Source organism: Protopterus annectens, chromosome 3.part0 (assembly GCF_019279795.1).
Source record: "Protopterus annectens isolate FY-2018-M chromosome 3.part0, PAN1.0, whole genome shotgun sequence".
NCBI classification, from domain to species: Eukaryota; Metazoa; Chordata; order Ceratodontiformes; family Protopteridae; genus Protopterus; species Protopterus annectens.
In genome coordinates, this window is record NC_056731.1 from 853742935 (window position 1) to 853758870 (window position 15936).

Here is a 15936-nt window from a genome sequence, read left to right on the forward strand (position 1 = left end):
CTTAACCTTAAGTGTATGTTCCTGAAAAGGGGCTACCCAGAGACCATGGTTGATGAAATTATAATGGAAGTTAGGACTAAGAGGAAAAATGGGCATTTTCTGCCACTGTTGGGAAATAGCAGAAATAGTGTTAGTGTATTAACTGGGTCTGAAACCAGTAAGGGTGAAAAATGTGTTATAAGAACTCATTTTATTTTCACATTCACCTTGGAGAGTGGTGTTGTAAAAAACATTATCAAGAAGATTTTAAGAGAGGACACTAATATTTCTAGGAAATTTTGTGATTTATCTAATTTTTTGTTTAGGAGAGGTAATCTTAAAAGCATTTTTGAGGGAGGGATTAGAACATACAGTAATAACTCTCCATGAATAAATACGGGAGGTACAAATATTGTAAATACATACTAGGAGGTCACCAATTTATTATTTGTGGGTGTACCTTTCATATAAAGAATACATTTGATTGTAATAGTGCCGGTTTGGTTTACGCAGCTTTATGCCAAGAATGCGTTAGTTTTTATATTGGCAAAACAGAGAGAAAGTTACATTAGCGTATTTATGAACACATATGCTATATTAGGAAGAAAAGGAACACAAATACTCTTTATAAACATATTAATGATTTCACAAATCACTCTTAATTTTTTTGTTTTAGACCAGGTTGAGCTAAGTCTTAGGGGTAGTCCTTGGCAGTTACATTTAGAGAAAAGGGAACTATTTTGGCAGCTATATTGGAATGCATATAAGTGGCCAGGGCTGAATGTGCATGTTTCTATTGCTCCTGTTTTAAAATTAAAAGCCCTGGAAAGGTAATGTTAATCAATTAATTGTAGGTAATTTTAGTTACTTTTAACTAGGTGATCTTTTTATATTACTTTTTAACTTAGTGACAATTGAACTGACGTTAGTGTTTTTATTTAATTTTTAATTATGTTTTTAATGTCTGTATATTTCAGTGGTAATATCGCTATGGCTTTAATGTTTTAATTAATCACAGCAAATGATTTTACCTCAGTGGGTACTTAAGTGACTCGTAAGTTTGTAATTTTTATCTGAAGACGTTCTACATTGCATGGAACAAAAGCAGTTATGGTATACTTGTGAATAAAACTGGGTGTTTTATTGGACTGACCTATACAGTTCGGATTCCATTTTTGCGTGCCTTTTGGAGTTTGGCGGGTTACCAGAGGTTTTTTGATGTGGTTGATCCTGAATGCAGACCTGCTGTTTTGTTTCTAGACATTGTTCAGGGTGGTGAAACAAATCACAGTTTGGTCTTCCATCTTATATGATGTAGTCAGGGCACTCTGTTGTAATCTCAGATAAGATTTGGGATATGGACAATCACTGATCCCCCCCAAGAGTGCTGTATTCTAATGCCAGCATTATTTGCTAGATGCCAGGAATTACCTTGGACCTTTTGCATGAGAGTGACCTGGCATTTCTTACAGAAGCCTGGCTGTACAAAATGTTTGGCTTTTACTTGGACATGGTGGCTGTAGTGTCCTCCCAGGTTTTCTGTAATCCAGTACCATTGCACAGACAGTATCAGGGTGGAGTGATGATCCCTCTTCAGTCCCTCATTCATCTGACAACAGTTGAAAGTGAGTATGATATGCGTACAGGGAAAGCTATGGTTCTTCCTTATCTACTGTCCACCATGGTTATTACTCATCTGCTGCTCACCAAGTATTGTGAGAACGCTTTCTGTATTTTATTTTATTTTTATTTGAATATTGGGGTAAAACACTGAGCCAAATGGATCATTTTCAGTCTCATTCTTGGTACAGGGGTAAGCTACTGTTCCTCCTCATCCACAGTTCACCAAGTATGGGAGAACATTTTGTTTATTTTATTTTATTTTTAATATTTAACTCTGGTTTAGTATGGATCCAACTGGACCATTTTCAGGGTCATTCCTCCAAGAGTTTGCAGTCTTTTTCAATGGCTAAGTGTTATGATCCTGGGTGACTTCAACATTTTTGACAATGACGAATTAATTGTTCTAGCCTAGGAATTTTTCTTTATTAAGAATGTATTTGCTTTGCTTAGGTTATTAGTTCTGTAATCCTTAAACTTGGTGTTCCAAATTGGTGTGACAGCCTTTGGTTTGGTAGTGTAGTTAATTTCCTGGTGAGATAACCACCTGTTGTGTCTCACAATTAGCATACCACTGTCCACAGTTACAGCCCCAAGATTTAGAAATGATGGAATTTAGGAACATGAATGCTGTAATTGGTGATAAATTTATTCCTGCTTTCTTCTGGTTCCTTTCATCACCCAGTGTAAACAACCAAGATAAGCGTTTCTAAGTTGTCAGTTTCACTTTGCATTTGATTGCCTATGTACATCCTGTTCATCTGCTTCATATAAGTCCTGGATGGATACTGAGCTTTGTGTGTTGAGAAGGCTGGCCTGGGATGGAGGCTTGTACATAGCCATAGCAATACCAGTCTGTTGGATGGTAAGCTTAGGCTTGATGAATCTTATACTTTCTATCATGTGGTGATTTTTTGTAAAATGCAGTGTTCCTGTTTAGAGAGACCTATATCACACTAAATTAAGTAGTCATGTCCTTCCCAGTGGTCAGTTGGCAGTATAATCCTGCCTGTCAGTTCTTTGCATCAAAGCTGGTAAATCTGAGGTCTGTGTTCCATTTTGTGACAAGCTTAGGAAGACACATTTATTTCATATCTGAGATATTTTGCCAAGGTCCCAGTGTGATTTTTCACTTGTTTGATTATGAACTATTATTAGTTTCAAGGCCTTGTCCTACTGCTTGCACTTTAAACAAATGTTCAGCACAAGTAGTTATTCCCTTCTTTGATACTTTGAGCCCAATTATTTATTAAGCTGTTTGTTCTTATTTGATCCACAGGGTCTTTCCATCTAAAAGTGTCACTGATGACTTGAGTCCCTAAGAAGTCTGCATTAGATTTAGTCTTAGATACTTATTACTTTATCTCTTGCCTTCTCTTTATTGTTAAAGTTATTGAGAAGGTTTATGTTCACAACCTAACTTCATTTTAAAGGAGCAGAATTCACACCACTTTCCAGTCTGATTTCCACCTTAGATATAACACTGAGGCTGCCTTTGCTAGGGTAATTTGATTTCCTATGGCAAAATATATGTGACAGTGTTTATTTTTAATCCTACCTGATCAACAACAAATGACACTTTTGATTACTGCATTCTCCTAGGTAATTATCAGAATATGTACGGGATCTTGGTACTCTCCTGAATTAGTTTGCCTCCTATCTTTTAGGATGTACTCAGAAGGTAACATCTGTGGTAAACATTTCAACTTTCCACCCTGTTACCTGTGGTGTCCCACAAAGTTCCATCTTGTTTCTTTTTTTTCTTTTTTTTTTTGTGTAGACATGCTTCCCCTGGAAGAACTCATTCTAGAGGAGTCACCATTATCAGTCAAATCCAGGCAGATGTTACACAGTTGTACAATGGTAACTTCAGAGAACTTATTCTAGGCAGAAGTCTCCATTTTCGGTGCTACACAGATGTTATACAGTTATGCCTTGCAGAGTGAGAAATCATTCTAGCGGCAGGTCCACATTGTTAGGGCTATGCAGATGTTATACAGTCATATCTCCAAACTGGGAGAACTCATTCTAAGGAGAGGTCCCTGTTATCAGGACTATGCAACAGTTAAACAGCTATAACTTTCTTTCACCTCAGAACCATGTCTTTTAAAAATTCTATAGAAGATGACTTGAAAGCCATCCAAAACAGAATGAAAAATAACTGCCTGAAACTTAACACCTTAGTGACAATAGTAATATCCATGCATATCACTTTAAGGAACTCTGATTTTCTAGCCCATCATCACTAAATTATTTATGGGGGAATGGACAGGCTGAATTTTCTAAGCTAGGTAAGAGATGTTGGTGTAGTTGTTGTGACAGACTTACACAAAGGATCAGCTGTGAGCAATAGTTATGCCAAACTGATACTTAAGAACCAGCTGTCAACTGTAGTTAAGTCATCATGCCTTTATCTAAGGAGTGTAACTTGAATGAATAACTGTCTAAATCAGGACATTTTGTTGGCTAAACATGCACTTATGTCCTTGCAGCTCAATTAGTGCAACTTCATTCATCTTGAACATCTTAACATCAGAATGTGAGTGCCTTTGGCTGATACAGAACTCAGCATCTCCGCTACTTCCAGATACTTCCTGTTATCAGCATATTATACTCATTCTCTGGAGTCTGCACTGGTCACCAGTTTGGTCCAGAATCACCTAAAAAGTTATTTAGCTCTGACTGACCTGGCTGCCTCTGACAAAGAACTCCCATTTTTTACAGTTTGATTAGACCTTTGTATTCTTTCTGTTTGGGGGTCGTGGAGATTTATATGGTGCAGCATGAATCTTATAGGTTCATAGGTTGGTACTAGGCTATCGGCTCTAGGGCCTATACAAGCCTAGCCATAACAATTTCCAGGATATTTCTTCCCACAATATTTGCTACCGTGGACTCCTGTCTAGCAGGGCGAGTGACGTGATCCCCGAGGTGAATTTCCTATCTCCCATCCAATTTCAAAGGTTCCTTTTGAAGAGGGCCAAGGTGGTGCTCTGCTTGACATTTGGCATTCTTTCTCTTATCTAGCTCTGTGCCTGTGGAATGTCTTGCAGCTATGGCTGGAGAAGTTTCTAACCCTGACTGACTTCAAGGGGTCCTGCAAAAATTATTTGCTCAGTTTGACATTTGATCAAGTTTGATATTATTTTTATTATAGCCAATTAATTATTGGTTTGGTTTGCTTGGATTTTTCATATTATTTTACCTGTATTTATACAATTTCTCCTCTGAGCATTGTATGCTTTTAGTTTTTTTTAAGCTTACAGTTTTTATTGAGAAGTACATGCTGTACAGGTACAGTAATAAACCTATACTTGAACACGATGGGCCTTTGTTCTTCTCTTGGTGTAATTATACAGCCATAACACATGAAAGGTCAAAGGCAAAGTTAGTTAGTTTGCACAGAGAAAGAGAAAAAAGCAGAAAGAACACTGACAAAAGATGTTATTCAGATGCCGACTTTATTGTGACTAGAAAGGGGGTATAATTTAGGTAAAGAAGAAAAAAAATGGTTAAGTGAAACACAGAGGGGAAAAAGATAGGCAGGATGCATCATGAGCTAATGAAAATATAGCAACATATTATACTATCTTTAAAAAGGAGAAAGAGAAAGTGACAGTACAGAAGGGGTATCACTCAATCCGAGAACATAGGCTCCTAGTGAACAAAGCAATGGTAATGAAGAAATGGCAAGGCATGCGAGAGAAAGCAGGCTCATAGATCCTTGATGAGCACCTGGGCTCAGGCCATCATTTCTTATTTTGTACCACATGGTTCATTCACAGGAAGTGAAAAAATGATGCATTAGAAGGTGTCTTTGGGACTGTAACGGAGCTGGCAACTTGAGTTATACTTGAAAGTATCTTTCTGTATGTCATAATAATTTATTTGAGAGACATATTTCACGTAATGGTTAATATCAGTTACAGTTGTTAACATAAAATGGTTGCAAGCTACAAGTCATTTCCCCATCCTTCACAGTTTAGTACACATCACAGCCAAATTTATTTGGTTGTTATTAACAGCTAAGTGGTTTGTTTTTTGAACTCTGTGAATCGTTGACCATTTTGCTCTTAGGTTTACAAAACAGAAACTTATTCAAAGTCAGCATTAAATTTATGTATACATGTTATCTGAATAACAAAACATCATTCAAGAACTGGGATCATTCAAAGAAAATAACACAGAAGTAATATTTTCTCTCAGCAGGGTCTAAAGGAGTCCCAGGTGGTCCAGTTCTTATTTACTTATGACATATATATTTTTATTTCAGCTGGGAACTGGGCATTGCTTCTACAAAACACATGCTTATAAAAGCATTAGACTTCATGACCATGTCAGCTAATAAACTAGGTCAGATGTCTTGTTTTTTTAATATATTGTGCAATCTCAGCCTCATTTAGATACTTAATTCTTTCCATAATGGTTCAAGTGCTTTGAGGTGAAATGCTAAAATAGCTTACTCTTATTTTTTTTTCTATTCTGATGTGTTAATACTGGTTGAGGGGGGGGGTCTGAAGTATTACAGCAATATGCCATTTAATGATTTTGTCTTGTTCTTACTGAGTGGCACTGTAACTTTCCTATAAAAGAATGAAAAATAAAATCACAATGGCATTATATTACAAGCCATTTAGTCATCATGGTATGGGTTATTTATTTTCCTTGCAATGACAAAGAAACACCAGACATGAGTTTACTTCACACTAGCTACTGCTGACCCATTGAACACATCCCTATCTTCTTTCAATATTCATACATAAAAACCTAAACTGCAGTGAGCTTTTTTTTTTTGGTTCTATCCCCCTTTGGGGCAGCATTTTACCGAACTGGACCTCAGTGCCTCATGTCCACGTTGGGACTACCAGCTTGTTTTGTACCTCCCTCTGGGGCCATTTGTGGATCCTAAAGGTGCCCTAAGGGGTTTCTTTAAATACCCTGCATTCATCCCTGCCCCACCTTCCATGCTCACCACTTATGTTTGAGGGCAACTTCCCTCTTTGAACCATACCTCCCCTAACGGAGCATCAGAGATTAACCCCCCCCCCCATGATGGGAACACCCATCCATCCCTGCTGCTCTATCAGTCACCTGAGCTGATAATTGAATCTGGATCGACTGGGCTGTAGTTAGGTCTTTATCCCTATTCACAGTGATTCTTTAACTGTACTTAATAAGTGAGCTTTATTTGCTTTTTTGATTTTGAGATGCTGCAAACAAATAGGCATACTAGACTATCCTCTGCAGATTAGTGTGGACCTGAACTTTTGCTGTTTACATGCTTTGCACCTCAAATTGCTGCAGCTAATTTAAATCGCCATATTTGTTGCTTTCAGTTAGCGTTGCACTATCCATTCTTCTCCAGCATTAGTATTACACTATCCATTCTTCTCCAGCATTAGCATTATACTATCCATTCTACTCCAGCAATTGCTATCAAGGATGCTATGAGTTTTCTTTTAAACATAAAGATTTGAATGGGATATAAAAAGCTGATTTTTTCAAAATATATTGTTTATTATGGTAATGTAATTTTGAAATATAGCAACATTTGAATATTACATTGAAATGTAGCCACATTTATAAACAAGGACACATTTTAATCTTTAAGGCCTATCTGTTAATGTAGGTTACGTGCCATGTTTCTAATCTTCAAAAAACATGTTGAGATTACAGTATGTTGAACTCTGAAAGAGAGTCAAGTGACAATAGTGTACAGGGCATGAACTAAACTCAGACTCTGACACCAGTTCTGTGAATTAGGCATTCACAAATTCTAAATGCAGATGGACAGAGAAACCGACTATGGGACCAGATAAAAAGTGCTTTTTTTAGATTTACTTTATTAGGTTCAGTCTACTGACAGGATAAACTCTCCCTCTGATGCTGACACTCTGCCACTGGTTGTCAAAGTAGAGCAGGAGAGTTGTTGCATACTTCTCAACTGTTCCTTTTTTTGCTGAATGCTCCAGTTTTGCCTCATATTTTTTTTCCCTACTGGTTGTAAATTTGTTGATGTTCTGGTAAATTAGTAAGGATTACAGACAGTCAATAATGCCATTTAATTCCTTTGAATACTAGGCAATACTTGCAGCTCACAGTTACTCACAGAAAGAAACTGTCAGTCTATATACCCAATAATGGTTAAGATTTTTACCTCATAGTCACAAGGGTTTGATTCTCACATTTGAAAGGGAAATTGGATAGGCTTAAAAAAATGACCCACAAGGCCAGCTAGCCTAGTAATTACCTATGAACCAGACATTAAAAATTCATACTTTGTATTGTTCAAAAAATGCATGTTGATGCAAGTCCTGTTGCTCTATTAACTTATAAATTAAATTAGAGTAATATTTAAAAAATGGCCATGATTATCATCCTTTGTCTTCCCCCAATATTTTTGGTTTTGTCCAAAATACTTAAACAAAAAGGTTGACAGGTATTGAGAAGGAACTGAACTGTCCTTACATCTGAATAGAATTGATCCACATAGGGATCAGTGAAGAAAGAATCATAGGATAGGCATGACGATGGAACAGCTTTTATTTAAAACTAAAATAAGGGCACTTTAATTAAAAAACGAATATAATATACTAGGATCAAGCTAGTAAGCAGAGATATGCAGACATTTTAAGTCTGGATTTAATACTGAGCATGCAAAATGGGTAGTGTTGTAGGAGGCAGAACTATGACTGATATTTGCATGGATCAGAAGTCTTAAAAATGATTCTAGGAGGCTGAAACCTTTTGAACATCTAAATGGTTTCATCAATAGGATCCATTTCAGTCCTGGTCCAACTTACAGATGAACTGATTTGTTTGGAGTTCACCTGCAGACCAAACTCCCGAGGAAAGCAAACTTTACCACATTTGATTTGCTACAGCATTTTCTCAGACTCTGCACTATCCATGCAATCCTAATCCGAGGTATGGAATATTCACCATGACATGCAGAGTGAGGAATACATAGATTCATGATTCCACTTCGGTTTATAGCCTGACAGTTTCTTACTGCTGAGTCACTGTGAGTTTGAAGTATAGCTTCGTATTTAAAGGAATTAACTGTAAATGAGCTTGGTTCAGCCATCAACACACTGCTTCACAATGTTTGTCTGTAAAAAAAAATATGTTAAAGAAATCAGCAATTGTCCCTTATAGAAAGAGATAGCCAGCCCCTCAGTGCCCTGTTCCAGAAAAATAGTATATGCCTCATTTAGCTTTTCTTGTTTAATAAAGACTTACCATGAAAGAATGAACACAGAGAATCATGTTGGTGCACAATGATCCATGTTATTTGAACTATATAGTTCATGCATACTAAGACAGTTATAACTGAAGTACTGGGTTATTTTCTTAACAAGTTTTATTTTGGCAACAATGGAATCTTTTGAATGTGGTTACGTAGATGAGTACTGATTAAGTACTGATGTGATAGCTGTTACGTAAATGAGTACTGATGAAGTACTGATGTGATAGCTGTTATGTAGATGAGTACTGATGAAGCACTGATATGGTAGCTGTTACATAGATGAGTACTGATGAAGTATTGATGTGATAGCTGTTATGTAGATGAGGACTGATGAAGTACTGATGTGATAGCTGTTATGTAGATGAGTACTGATGAAGTATTGATGTGATAGCTGTTACGTAGATGAGTACTGATGAAGTACTGATGTGATAGCTGTTACGTAGACGAGTACTAAAAAAGTACTGATGTGATAGCTGTTACACAGAAGAGTACTGATGAAGTGTATATAGGAAATGCTGGATAGACATCTGAAATGGGAACTCAACAACTGAAAAATGTTGCCTAATTACAATAATTATTTTTACTTTTATAGCTTAACATAGTATTACACCATTAATAAATGCATATGAAGTCAGCTTTCATACATGCAGCCACTGTTTGCTGCTTTAGAAGTTAAAAATGCAAAAAATAGGAAAATCTCAGGATGAAAAAAACTCCCTTACCAGCCTCAGTAAGAAGCAGAGATCCCTCATAAAATCCTCAAAAGCTAGTTACGAAAATAAAATTGCCAAAGATTCCAAAGGCAACCACAAGGCATTCTATAGTTATGTCAAGAATCTAAATGACAATGCTCAGATCTGCTCTGAGTTACAACAGAATGGCATTAAATATACTGATCCCAAGGATATTGCCAATATCCTGGCAGATCGATTTAGTGCCAACTTCACCCCCCTCTCACCCCCTAAAGGGCCCATCTCAATACCAAAAGATTGCCAAATTCCGATAATCATGGCCACACAGGTAGAAACTGCACTCTCCAAAGCTAAGAATACAGCATCCATGGGACCAGATGACATCCCAGGCTGTGTACTACATGAACTACAAAATGAACTGGCACCTCACCTAAGTGTCATGTTTAATCATAGCCTCACCTCAGGCTTCATGCCCACTGAGTGGCGCACAGCTACAGTTATCCCACTCCACAAGGGAGGATCCACCTTGGATCCCGGGAACTACCGTCCCATCAGTCTGACAAGCCTGATTTGCAAGGGCATGGAACGCATTACCATGGAATTTATAAACAAAGACATCGGCAACCTTTAAACACTGGACCCCACCCAGTTTGGGTTTGTGAAGGGCCGATCTTGTCTCCTGAATCTGATTGACTTCTTCGAATCAGTCTCCAGAGCTGTGGACGAGGGTAAGGCAGTCCACACAGCCTATCTGGACCTCGCCAAGGCCTTTGACACCATCCCCCACTCTGGAATCATAGATAAACTTACTAAGCTGGGCATAAATCCCTACGTCACTCGATGGGTTGCTAACTGGCTTACTGACAGAACCCAGACAGCAAAAGTAGCTGACTCCAAATCCAGCTCCAGACAAGTGACAAGTGGAGTACCTCAGGGTTCAGTCCTGGGACCACTCTTGTTTGGCATCTACTTCTCTGAAGTACAGGCCAACACTAAGGGACTCTGGCTAACAACGTTTGCAGATGACTGCAAACTGGGAGCCATTATTGAATCCCCAAATGATGTGGATATTCTACAAAAGGGCCTTACAGAAACAGATGCCTGATGCCAAAGCCATGGGCTCAAGCTTAATGACAAGAAATGTATAGTTATCCCCTTTGGAAAAAAACATGTACCCATGAATTACCACATAGGTGGCAGGACACTAAATATCGAAAGTGTGATGAGAGACTTAGGGACACAGGTGGACAGTGGTCTCACTTTCGATAACCACATTGCCACAACAGTCAGGAAATCCTTCTATGTGGCACACCTCATCACTAAGGGCTTTTCATCCAGAAAAAAGTAGGTCATTGTCCCACTGTACTCATCCCTCATTAGACCCATTATAGAGTATAATGCCCCATTTGGTATGTACCTCACAAGACATCTGCAACAGCTGGAAAGGCCACAGAAATACCTCACTAAAAGAATCACAGGCCTAAAGCAGATGCTATATACTGACCATCTAAAAAAAGCTCCAGCTATACTCTGTGGCATATCGTCTACTCAGAGGTGATCTCTGCTTAACATACAAGGCCATGTCAAACCCTGAGCTGTTGGACATGCTCCACTTAAAGAAATCCTAATCCCTCAGAGCCACACGCTCCAGGGATCTAAACCTTGTCATCACAATGAACAAAACATGCTGGAGGGATAGGTTCCTAACCCAGAGACTCCCCATACTCTGGAGTAGACTGCCCATACATATCAAGCAGAGCACCTCATTGGGCCTCTTCAAAAGGAACCTTGATGATTGGATGGGAGATAGGAAATTCACCCCGAGATCATGTTAGCCCTGGTAGACAGGGGCCTGGAGAAGTAAATATTGTGGGAAGAAATATCCAGGGAATTGTTATGACTAGGCTTGCATAGGCCCTAGGGCCGATAGACTAGTACCAACCTATGAACCTATGAACTCTTTTTGTGGGTGTGTGTGTGTGTGTGTGTGTGTGTGTGCCTGTGTGTGTGTGTGTGTGTGTGTGTGTGTGTGTGTGTGTGTGTGTGTGTGTGTGTGTGTGTGTATATATACAGCACTTTTTCTTGCATTACTTTTTAACTTAGCAGAAAAAAATGCATGAACATTATTAGTAGGCAAATGAATAGTGTATATTTAGGTATACTTTCTCGCTAACTAGATGGGACTGTTATTGCTATGAATCAGCATCTTTAAACATTTATATGTATTAATCATTAGAAGTTTCTTAGAAGTAATTGGTTTACTGTCTGAAGGGTGGCAATATACACTATAGATCGTTTGTATTATAGTGACCATGCTATTTCCAGTAATAATTTCTGATTTTTTTCAATAGAAATTGATGCTTTTTTCTCATTAAACACTTGCTTCCCCCATTTCTCCAGAAGGGCTTTTCTCAGGTACATAGGATTTAATGCCTTTGGCATAATAGCATCGTTTAAGTTATCTCAGTGTTTTGAGAAAGTATAAGATGGGCCTAAGGTTAATCTTAGGTATTTTTGCTCTGCTACACCTGGCAAGCACCTGCCATTTTTTTTGGTTACATGTATGCAGGATATTTTTGGATTTCAAAAAATCATAATGCTAGATTTTAAGGTGTTAATGAGAAGGCTTTTGTGGCATGTTGCTTACAAAGATGTTGAACAGAACTTGGCCGAGTAAGAAAACTTGCAGGATGCCTGTATCAGTGTGTATACCATGTTAAAAAGCAGAGTTGTGTAGGCCTTGATTTTTGTAGAGATAAAAAGTATTTATGAAACCTAAGAAAGCAGTTTCATTGCTATGTTCTGGATGGAACTCATGTTGAATGAGAGAAGGTTGTTGATTGTTAGATTGCTTAAGAGCTGTTTATGAATACATTTTTGACAATTTTGGAGAGAGGAGATAAGATTGCAATGGATTTGTGTCACTGTTTCTAAAGTTTAGGAATGTATTGTTCTGAGATGGATTTATTGATAAGTATCTCTACTTGATATGCTATAACTTCAGAGGATATTTAAAGATATTCAGGTTGATCAAGTGCTATAGTAATATACTTCAGTTTTTGTAGGAGCTTTTTTATCTGGCTAATGTTAATTTGTTACAGAATGAGAGAACTAGTAGGGAGGTAATTTCTGCTGCAAAACTGATTTAGCTACATTTATGGAATATTTATTTAAGCTGGAGGAAGTTTTGAAATCAGTTTTATGAGGAGTGGATTTGGGGTTGATTTTTTTCCCTGGGTTTAGAAGATTGTGATGCAAGCCCAGTATTTTTTAGGATTGTTCTTGTAATTGTTTTGTAATTGGAAGAAGTATGCTTGCTTGCTCTTTAGCAACTAGTTCTTAACATGCTAAGAGTGGTATAGGTTTATCTAGATTGTACAGTTTAAGTTATCTTCCATTGTTTCTAAACTTTATCTGTGCTTAATATTAGTTGTTTCAATGCTGTATTCATCTATGAGGCAGAAATGTATCTTACTTTTTCCTGTGAGATGTTATTAAAGTAATCTAATGCTTCAATTAAAGTAAGTTGTTTACGATGGAGCCAGTTGATATGCTTAAGATTATTAAAGAGGGAATTGTTGGATAATGTTTTTGAAAATACCCAGCTATATGATGTTTTTGTGGGGGTCTTTTGAAATCCCCAATGGACAAATGTTATATTTTAGTCACTCAGAGCATCTGACAGCATAGAAGAAGATTCGACTGTGCAGTAATTTCATCTCCAAGTAATTCATAGTTGCCTTTTATTGTTAGCTCATGCTATTTTAGTCTGTCTACACCATTTAGTCATTATCATTTAGTTTTTCTACACCATTCTGTAGCTATCCAGGTGTTTTTCATCATTCTTTGCTGTCACTGGAATTACATATTTGTAATATGTCAGGTCAGTTTCAAAAACGTTGATCTATCTATCTATCTATCTATCTATCTATCTATCTAGCTATCTATCTGTTTATCTATCTATTATTTGTTGATTGGGTTAGTCCCTCTTGTCTAGCAGCTTCTTTTCAGGAAATATCCAAGGTGTGTGTGTGTGTGTGTGTGTGTGTGTGTGTGTGTGTGTGTGTATGTGTGTGTGTGGCCAGGACATTGGGGGACTTCTCCTACTCATCATTGTTATGAGTGAGAACTATTTTGGAATAGCACTTCCTGTTTCCATTCTAAGTTCAGAGGTGGCCCAGAGAAACAGGGAGGCATATGGAGGGAGAAGAATATGATGGAGTAGTGAAAGAAATGAAGGAGAAAGTAAATATCAAGACCAGAGAATGTGTGCAAGATTGTGAGGAAATGTTTCAAAGAAACTTGTTTGATGGAGATGAATCAGCAAATGATGGCTGTATAATTACAACCCTCCAGTTGGAAGGGTCATGGGATGATGTACTTAAAGAAATGGTTGTACAGAGTGAGACAGAAAATGTATGAGATGTTTCCTGGGGGGACATTATGGAGAAAATACAAAAGGAGGATGCAATGACAATCCTGAAGAATAGTAGTAAGATGGAAAAGAAAACATATGCAGAGAAAGTAAAAGAAGGAAAAACTGGAGTAACAGAAAAGAAAGAATTAAATGAAAAAACAGAAGTATGTGGTAAGGACTTAAAGTAAAGAAGACAAATAAATGGAGAGGTATTAAGTGTGGGATAATTTAATAGCTCCTTTGGGTATAAAAGCACATGAGGTAAGAGCATTTATCCTTATTAACAAATAGACATTCTGTGACAATGGAAATTTTTCTTGAAGAATATAAAAAAGAAACACTGTAACCCAATGAATATTTATGTGATAAAACCATTTAACAGGGAAACAAAAAAGAAGATTCATGTACAATTTCAAACAGAGGTAGATTGAAAGACTTTGAAAGGACATTTGCAAGCTTTATGTATACAAGAATTGGACATTTCAAATTTTTATGATGAAAGAGGTTTATGGACTGGTTGCATGGGATTGCAATATTGTGTTAAAAATAAATAAAGAAAAATAATACATATACCAAGCATAATAAACGTGGAGGGGAATAGGAGTACTGTAGAATACTGGGGACAACTTAAAAGCATGTTTTTTTGTAGAAAAGAAGGACATTTGATAAGTAATTGTGACAAAAGAAAATGTTGCTTTTGTGGGAAAATGGGACATGATGCAAAAAATATGAATTGAAATGTTATAAATGTAACAAAATTGGACATTTATGGATAGATCACAACAATGAAAATAGCAAGGAACAAGAAAAAGAAAGAGAAGAAAATGAACAAAGAGAAGAAATTTTAGAAGCAGTAGACATATAAGAAAAATTAGATGAGAACAATTTTTTAAAGAGGACATAGAAGAAGGTTCTGAAATAAGTGATGAGGAAGACATAAACTTGGAGGTAGTAAAAGGGATAAACATTCTATGGTAAAAGACAGAAAATGAAAATTTAAAAGGTTAAGTGAAAAAGAAAAAAAAGTAAGGAAATGGATGAAAAAGAATGCATACAGCTAAAGATTGGGGCTTGGTGTAATGGTTAAGGTATTTAACTCACAGACACAAGGTACAGTGTTTGGTTTTCACCATCGGGAAGGAAATTGGCTAGGGTTAAAATGGCCTATTAAGTAGAGTAGCCTAGTGATTAGCTATGAGCTTATGAAACCATGAATCTAAGGAAAAGACAAACTGATAATTTAAGGGTGCTTTCTGTAAATGTGAATAGTATTAAGAATATAATAAGAAAAATAATAATTTTGGAGTGGTGTAATACATGCGATGTAGAAAAGACACAAAGAAACTATGGTAAGGAAAGATAATCTGGAATTTGAGAAATGAGAGATATTCTGGAATAGCCATATTCTGTAGAAATGCACTAAAAATATTGGATGTAACTATAGCAAAAATTAGAAGATTAACTATTGTAGATTTAAAATGGAAAGAACAAGTATATAGAATTATGACATTGTATGCTTATACTAAATGTAAAGAAAAAGGAATCTTATTTCATCAGATTTTAGACAGTGTAATGATAAATATAAATATTATAATAACATCAGACTTTAATTGTGATTTAAGAGGCTAGTGTTAAAATAAAAGAAATTATATAAGAGAAATGTTAGAAGTTATACAGTGTGGTAAGTTAAAACATTTGGGGAAAAAATCATGGACTTACAAAAGAGGTATGCATAGAATTGAAATAGATTATTTTATAGTATCAGAAGGTTTAGTTGTAGGAGGGAGTAGTTGAAACAGGATTTCTTGCAATATGACTACAGATAAAAGAAGACAAGGACTATATAAAAATTGGCAAAGGAATAAAAAGGATAAATGAGAAAACATGGAATGAAGAAGAAACGAGATTAGTAATACAGTTATGGAAAGATCATATTACTAGGAGAATATTGTATAAAAGTTGATCTGAATGGTGGATGA

At 36.7% G+C, this 15936-nt stretch overlaps 1 protein-coding gene across 3 annotated transcripts in view; it reads left to right on the forward strand.

The window, feature by feature from the left end:
* The window catches only part of LOC122796593, a 530916-nt gene that overhangs the window by 250155 nt on the left and 264825 nt on the right, over nt 1–15936 (forward strand). The window lies entirely within an intron of this gene.